The sequence below is a fragment of the Apodemus sylvaticus genome, chromosome 17 (assembly GCF_947179515.1).
Source record: "Apodemus sylvaticus chromosome 17, mApoSyl1.1, whole genome shotgun sequence".
NCBI classification, from domain to species: Eukaryota; Metazoa; Chordata; class Mammalia; order Rodentia; family Muridae; genus Apodemus; species Apodemus sylvaticus.
In genome coordinates this window covers 51368818-51377258 of record NC_067488.1, presented here as the reverse complement: position 1 = coordinate 51377258, position 8441 = coordinate 51368818, and the positions used below count along the sequence as shown (strand labels likewise).

Sequence of the window (8441 nt, the reverse complement as noted above, 5' to 3'; positions counted from 1 at the left end):
CAATTTGATATTAGTCATTTAATGAGATTCCTCATAATTTGCAGAGGCAAGATATTATGCAACAGGCCCATTGAACTTTACAACAATATTTTTATAATAAAAGAGGGAAGAATCACATCCCTATATACCACACAAATTTTTAAAATTTTAATGCCAGGGATCTCTCTGAGTGTAGAGAAGAGGGCATGTTTGTGTTTTTTTCTGCAGGATGCCAAAGGAACATGCCAGCTGCCAGAGTATGCTGATGCTGAGACTTCGCCCTGGCTCTTCACCTTGCTTCCCAGCCTTTTGGGGCCCCTCGTGGGTCTTTTATTGCATTTGTCATTTGGCCCATGGGATTTTAACAGATTAACTAGTTTCATTAAATCACAGATTGATTCTGCCTTAAACATACCAGTTGCAGTCTACTACCATCGGCTAGATATCTGAGGCTCAGCTGAAGACCTCTCTTCTGCTGATGCAGAGACAGCAACTGTTGGCCTTCAGTTCTCTACCCTTGCTGCAGACACGGAGCCTTCTTGGTTCCATAAGCTATGGAGACATCAGTGATGGGAGGGTGACCTCTGGCTCCTAATAGTGGCTGAGGGCCAAGTGGAAGTCGCCAAAGATGGGAATATTGTGGTGCCACAAGTCAGCTGCATAGCACATATTGGCTGCAGGGTGACTCCATGACAGGATTATTGTGAGTCTACTTACTACCTGGGCACTCATCACAACCACCAAGGGCCTGATTAAGTCATTGGAGTGGGATGTGATGCCAGGAGTGGGTGCCACTCACATAGCTTAAGACAGAGGTCCTGCCCTAGTAGGATCTAAAAAGGTCTAGTTACTGTGGTGCTGGAAATGGGGGGCAAGCCACATACCCTAAAACAGGCTCTTCACCGACCCTCTTTCCATAGCCACCCCCAACTTTAAGAAAGAAAAAAGGAGGATACGTCAGAGACCAAACTGTGGAAAATCAGACCCTCAACAGCTCTCATCTTGAGATTCTACTGACCTTTAGGTTTACAGGTGAACCACCCCCTTCTTCACACAAAGCTGACCAACTGGTTCTCATTCTGGCCAAACACCTGGTGTTGTCTAGGCAGAACCAGCATTCTAGAAACGCTGCTGGATGCCACAGCCGGCATCCGTCCTGGAAGACCTTTCCTCCTTTTGTGCTTTTAGCATTCCCCTCAGCCCCTCCTTACTTCCTCTTATGGAATGTTCAAAGCCAGGCATTTTGTTTTTTAACAAGACCCCCCTTTTGCTTGGCCTCGCTCCCTTTTCCTGCCCATTTCTCTCTTTCAGGCTTGGGTTCCCCTCGGCTCCCCGAATAACTAGGTCCTGCGGGTTGGGACACCAAATCATTTCAGCAGCCAGGCAGTGACCTCTGACCTGGACTTGTTTTTTGACTATTGCAAAAACCCAGTTTGGATTTAGTATTTTGATGCTTGGTCTGTGTTTTTTTGTGACCACAATTCTGTTTGGATCTCAGAACATTTTTCCAAAACGCAACTTATTCTTCAGCATGGGAGATGGAAATGGAGGTTGGTCAGTGTCATGATCCTGCTCAGCAGCCTCCTTTGTGTGCATTTTAGGAATACCTAAAATTTTCTTCCAGGAGTTATGTATAAGGTTGATTCTCAATACTTTACATTTCATTTCATGCCAAATGAATCATCTGAAGCATTTATTCTGTGCTTTGAAATTTCATAGGTAACAGACCATGGTAATGAACCACAGTTCCACTGGGGCCTCGTGCCATGAAAGGTACAGTACACACCCGGGGATGAAAGTGTAACCAACGCTAGCCAACCTTGGCCATTCTTTGCCTAAACTAAGGTTTCCCAAGGCAGCCCTCAAGAGTCACAATCATCTTAATGAGTCACTTCCCACTTCTCAGTATGCTTAAGAAAAGAAAGAAGATCTAGAGATGGCCCTGAGACTCACCTTGGTTATCATTCCAGTGAAATGAGACAGATCAAAGGCAAGAAAGGGAAATAAACAGTTCAAAGACAGAGTCCAGGAGAGATGTGCCCAGGTTCCATCTGTCCTCTTCCAGAGAGTCCAAAGGACAACAATCATTTATCTGTACACATGACTGCAGTGAATTGTCAACAGGGGAGACCCACTTTCCCCTGATGACCAGGACTCAGCTTCCTGCTGTGGACATGGCACACCTGTGCTGCTGACATGATCATCCAGACCCCAGTCCCCCTAAAGTCACTTGATCCTGACAGACCACAGTTGTTCACATGGCTAAGAGGACATGGACTGAGGATGAAAGGAAGCTGACAATGCCAACAGGCAGAGGTTAGCAGAGCATCCAGGTCCTCTCCCAAGAGCTGCAGATGGAGAGGAAACCAATTACAGCAAACAGTGTGTGACATCCCTCAGCTGTCTGTGCACTTACCTCACAAGGACTCACTTACCTGATGCAGGAAAATCCAACCTGTCTTCCCATCCCCCACAGGGGACAGTGCCCAGTGAATACCACTGCTTGTCTTAGATAAGGTCATGTAGTACACAAATGGGTAGATATAAGAGGCAGAATGTGTTGTTCCAGAACTGACCCTCAGGTTTAATAATCAGGCACCAGAAGTTAACGCTGGAAGGTTTCTGGAGCAAATCAGGAGGAACCCAGCAGTCTGAGTCTGTCAGTGACCTCAGCAAGTTGTCTCTCCAATCCCCTTTCTGACCATGGCTATGCTGGTGTTCTGACTCCCATGCAGGTCTCCTTTCAGGCCAACTTGGAGCTTGAGATAGACCCTTGTCTTTGCCCCAACCTATGGTGCCATTATAAGGAACCATGTTGGACAGCACCAAGAATCATGAACAGAAAGAGGGAGCAGGATTCAAAGTTTTAGGCCAGCAATAAGCATGGAGTCACCCAAGACTCCAGTGTCTCAGATGTGAATGCAGGGGTGGCATAGTGAGCAGAGAAGAGAATGGTATCTACTCCTTGATGTGTGACTGCATGGTGTGGTCTCCATTCAGCTCCTGCCTCCCTTCAGCCACACTGAATGTGCAGCAGAGAGAGGCTGCCTAGATTCACTGGGATTTCTGAGCCTTTGATCTTCAGAGGTATAGATCCAGCAAGGACAGGGACTGAGCCTCTGCTGATCCTATGAAATGGTGAGCTGGCACGTGCCCAGAACACAAGTGCGATTTGTTGGAAGACTCAGGAGTCATCTTTCTGTTTTCCTCAAAGCTGCCAACCCTGACCACAGGCCTCTAGCATGAGGAACAATCTGCCTTACCTATCTCCATGTAGAAGACTGTTGCCAGGAGAGACTGACCCACCAACAAAGCAAGGGTAAATAAGAGACAGAGGCCAGCATGTGACAAGTAGCTGAACCAACTTAGTGGCTTCCCCAAGATTCTCAGACTATATCTCAGCTTCCTAAAATTGAATCTGAAAAATGTGGCATTGTGTGTTTTGCTGCCTGATCAACTGGGTGACTATAGACCTGTACTGATGATGTCACTTGTTCCAGCTGTCTTCCCCCACTGGCTCTCATTCTTCCTCTGGGATTCCAGCTGGCCTCTCCCAATTCCCTTCCCTTGCCCATAGGGTCTACAATCTCTTTCCCTCTACTGCAGGAGACAGCTTCCCACTGCTCACACACCCACAGAAGCCATTGACTGGATACCAGTCAACCCTCATGTCCTACCAACAAATTGCTCCATGAAGGTCTAGGATGTCACATTCCTCCGTGAGGCAATTCATGTACTCAAGCCTCAAAGCTTTGCATGTGTACAATACCAGATGATTTTTCTGCTCATAATGATCAAATCATCCATCTTGAAGCAGGATTCCACTGGAAATCATGCTCAGTTCAGGAGAATAAGCTTGCTCAGTTCTGGGGAGGGACTGATCATCTCTGGTCCCTCCCTACAATGGCCAAACAAAACCCAAGTATGGGGTTGGAGGTAGAGGACAAAGGACAAGACTGGCACCCTTTTATAAGGTAGCAGGATCCAAGCTTGCATCTTCCTAATCCTAGGTGTTATATTAAGTGTTGGTCACTGGTCTCTAGGAAGCCTGGGCATCAGCAGGGCTGTGATGGGGCTGCTGACTGGGACTTGCCTATGGCCTGTGGCCATATTCACAGTCATTTTCATACTACTGATGAACCTGATGCACTGGTGACAGCATTGGACTTCTCACTACCTACAAGGCCCTGTGCCATGGCCTGTGCTGGGTAACCTGCTGCAGGTGGACCTAGATAACCTGCCATACAGCTTGTACAAGGTGAGTGACTTAGTGGTGGATGGGACCTGAAGTCATGCTGTCTGTAGTAAGACTTGAGCCACAGGTCAGACTGGGATCTGGGTCCCCAAGAGGGGAACAGCATTAGCAATATTTTGGTGGGAGTCACTGGGACTTTCTAGGGCAAAAGTTTTGAGGGGCAAAGTCCAGATAGTGAAGCAAGATTCAGCCACATTCAGCCTGGTTGGACAGGGCTGCAGCCATAAAGGTCCCAAGTCCCTTATGATCCTGCCAAAGACCAGGTCATGGCCTGCTGGGAGGTCTAAGGTTCCATGTCATTCAGGACACTCAGTGCAGAGAGGGGCTGTGACTGCCTGAATCTCTTGCTGCTGTGCTCTCTGGACTCACTGCCCATCTGGAGAAAATTCAAGTTTCTTCATGTGTGATGAAATGCTAAGAGGTTTCAGGACAATATTTTGCCTCTGGCAAGGTCACCACTGGGTGGTCACATTCTATTGTGATTTCTTTGCTGAACTTAAGAAATAAGATGCCACAGTGGCAGGCATCCTCAGGCTGGGGATGGAGCTCAGTGAATAACATATTTCCTAGGATATAGGAAGACCAAGGTTCACACACACACACACACACACATGCATGTGCATGCACAAAAACACACTCACACACATGTACATACACACTGGACCCATGTGTGCACACCTAACACCATGCCCATGTTTGCACGGTGAGTCTTGTTCTATGATCTGTGGGGACCACCACTTCCTACATGCTCTGTACCTCTACTTCAGCTTCACAACTTCTATGGTGACATGTTCAGCCTGAAGATGAGATTGAACCAAATGGTTGTGTTCAATGGACTGAAAGTGGTATGGGAAGTTCTGGTGACCTGTGGAGAGGACACTGCTGACCATCCTGAAATGCCCATCTTTCCACACCTAGGCTATGGGCAAAAAGCTAAAGGCAAAATGGTGTATGGAGGCAGAAATGGCATCAGATCCAGTCAAGGGGGGCAGTGAGCAGCGGAAGATCAGGGCATGTTGCAGGTGGTAATGGAGTTAAACATTCCAACAGAAAGTTACTGAACACTTTTGTGTTCGGTAGTTCAATAGTGCACAGAACACTATTGTTTCCTGAGCATGCTGGAGAGCAGTAGAGATATGTATTGGGGCAAGGGTGAGGGTATGGGGGACACTGATCCAGAGAAAGAAATGAAGGAGGGAGAGGGCACCACAGCCAGGTGTCCTTGGTTTTACACAAATGTACTTGCAGATGTTATCCTTGCATCTTACAGGCCTGAGTGGCGAGAGCAGGGGAGATTCTCTGTGTCCACCCTGCATAACTTCGGCCTGGGCAAGAAATAACTGGAGCAATAGGCAACAGAAGAGGCTGCCACCTCTGCACTGCCTTGATGTCCCAGGCTGGTGGGTGTAGACTGCAAGTGGGGACCGGGAGGTGGGAACATTATCCTGACTTTTCCTTGCATCTCCACTCCCAGGGAGTCCCCTCAATCCTTATCCCCTCCTGGACAAAGCCCTGTGCAATGTGATTACCTCTCATTTTTGCCCATCGCTTTGAGCATGAAGACCCTGACTTCATCAAGATGCTAAAAGTATTGAAAGAAAACATGGGAGAGAATACTGGTTTGTTACAAGAGGTAGGAGGCTCAAGGGAAGCCTGCAGAGTGACTTCTGTGTTGTTCATCATCCTAGAGGAGGCCATAGACAAGGGATTTGGAAAGGAGACATCTGGAAGTGTCAACCACACTTCCATCCCTCTTTGTAATTATAAACAGACCAAGGGGAGATATGGCTACTGCTGAATGCCCCCTTTCAGGGTGTCAAAAGGCCATATATTTAAATTTTACAGATTTCAAGTATAGACCAGATAGAATGTGGCCTGCCATTTATTTTCTTTAAGACATCCACAGGCATTGCCTCCCTTGTTGCCTCTTAACAGAATTGACAACAATATCATTTACTTAGTGCTGCCATTGATAAGGACCTGGATGAACTCAGAGATGGTTTAGCCAATTTAAAAGACTCTGTTGCCTCCTTATCAGAAGTAGTATTACAGAACAGAAGAGGTCTTGATTTGCTCTTCCTACAACAGGGAGGACTTTGCACAGCCTTAAGGGAAGAGTGTTGTGTTTATGTAGACAAGACAGGACTGGTAGATGACAGTCTGAAGAGAGTAAAAGAGAGTTTAGAGAAACGCAGAAGAGAACGAGAACAACAGGAATCTTGGTATAAAAATTTGTTTTCCACATCCCTGTGGCTTTCCACCCTACTACCTTCTATTCTAGGACCCTTCATAGGGTTATTACTGTTAATCTCCTTTGGTCCTTGGGCTTTTCAACGATTAACCCGCTTCATTAAATCACAAATAGATTCTACCCTACCCAAGAATTATGTCTCGGTAAAGTATCATCGGCTGGACACTGGAGAAATGATGGACCCCAGGAGACGAGATGGCTTGGCAGAAACAATCGCAGTACCTTCCCCGGAGAGGCTCAATTTCAATAAGCCCCTTTTGTGAGACTCTATCTGGCTCCCACTTATTCATCCCTGGGCTTGTCTGAAGGGGGAGTTGACCCAAGGTAGCCGTAGTAAGGACGGGCAACTTCCTCCATCCCCTGACCAACCTAAGACACGGGGCCTTGAGAATGACAAGGTAACCCTACGACGGGTAAGGTTGAGGGATAAGAGAGGTTGATCCTAAGACAGAGACGGCTACATATTATCGGTCTGGCCCCCTTGCCCAGTATTTCTGCCCAGACCTTTCCACTTCTAATATAAGGAAAGGGAGGAAATGTGGGAAGCCATTAGAGATCCTCACTACAGTCTGGAGGGCTGACAGGGCAAAGGTCCTGAGTAAAACAAAGAAGAGCCTCTCCCTGTGACCTGCCAGTGGAAGGAAGTCCTGAGATAACTGCGGGATGCTCCAGACGATGCAAACATCAGATGTCTCCACCGGAGGACCCTTACCTCTTCCTGCTGAAACTGCCAAGATTGCCCCTCCCTCCTTTGTTCTTGCCTTGAGATGAGCTCTTCCTCTGAGAGCTTAAAACCTGTCTACCCCGGAATATTAAACGAAGCCTCGACAATTGAACCCCGCTTGCCTGGCTTCCTTCTTTCTCTCCCCCTCTTTGACCCTCAGGTAGCACCCCTTCGGAATCCTGAATAACTGAACCTGCTGGATGGGTCAGAAGGGAGCAATCATGGGAGGGGGAAGGGAGTGAGGGACCAGGGTGAGATTGAACACATGGAGAGGAAGATGGGAAGGTGATCATGCATTGACAGGGGGAATAGGACAGAAGCCCTGAGGGCCAGCATAAAGAATGGAAATAGGCATCCTCAGGAGGTAGGAAGTGGGGGTACCCTCTAGGATGTACCAAAGCCCTGGGAGGTGAGAGACTCTCAGGACTCAAAGGACCTTAGATGAAATTCCCTACAGTGATTAGAGTTAACTTGTAGAGTCCACCTCTAGTAGAAAAACAGGGCATCAAGTGGAGGGGTAAGTTTGTCATCCCACAGTCAAAAACTCTGTCCCAGGATTTTTCCTGTCTGAAAGATCTGCAAGGATAAAAATGGAGAAGAGCCCGAGGGAAAGGAGTGATAGGCCCAAATTGGGAGCCAGCTCAGTAGGGGGTCCCCAAGACCTGACACTATTACTGATGTTATATGGTGTGCTTACAAACAGGAGCCTAACCTGAATGTCCTCTAAAAGCTCCAAGAAGAAGCTCAAAGAATCAGATGCAGATATTTGCACCCAGCCAATGGACAGAAGCTGGTGACCCCTGTGGTTAAATTGGGGGAAAGTTAGAAGAAGCTGAGGAGGAGGGTGACCCTAGAGAAAATCAGCAGTCTCAACTATCCTAGATCCTTTGAGATTGCTCAGACACTGAGTCACCAATCAGGCAGCATACAGCAGCTGATATGAGGCCCCCAACACATATACAGCAGAGGACTTCCTGGTCTAGTCTCAGTGAGATAAGCTGCACCTAACCCTCAAGACTTGAGGCCTCAGGATGAGGGGAAGTCTGGTGGGTTGTGCACTTGGAACATTGGGACATCCTCTTGGAGATAGGGGGAAGATTTGTGGGATGAGGAACAATCAGAGAGCGGACCAGGAAGGAGATGAAGACTAGAATGTAAAAAAAGATTAAAGAATAATTAAAAAAAAAAGAAATCACAGCTCTGCTTGCATCATGCTTATCCAGATGCTGCCA

At 47.4% G+C, this 8441-nt stretch overlaps 1 pseudogene; it reads left to right on the top strand.

The window, feature by feature from the left end:
- Positions 1–4048: 4048 nt before the first annotated feature.
- On the top strand, positions 4049–6748 carry LOC127667365 (cytochrome P450 2D3-like; annotated as a pseudogene).
- The last annotated feature ends 1693 nt before the right edge of the window (positions 6749–8441 follow it).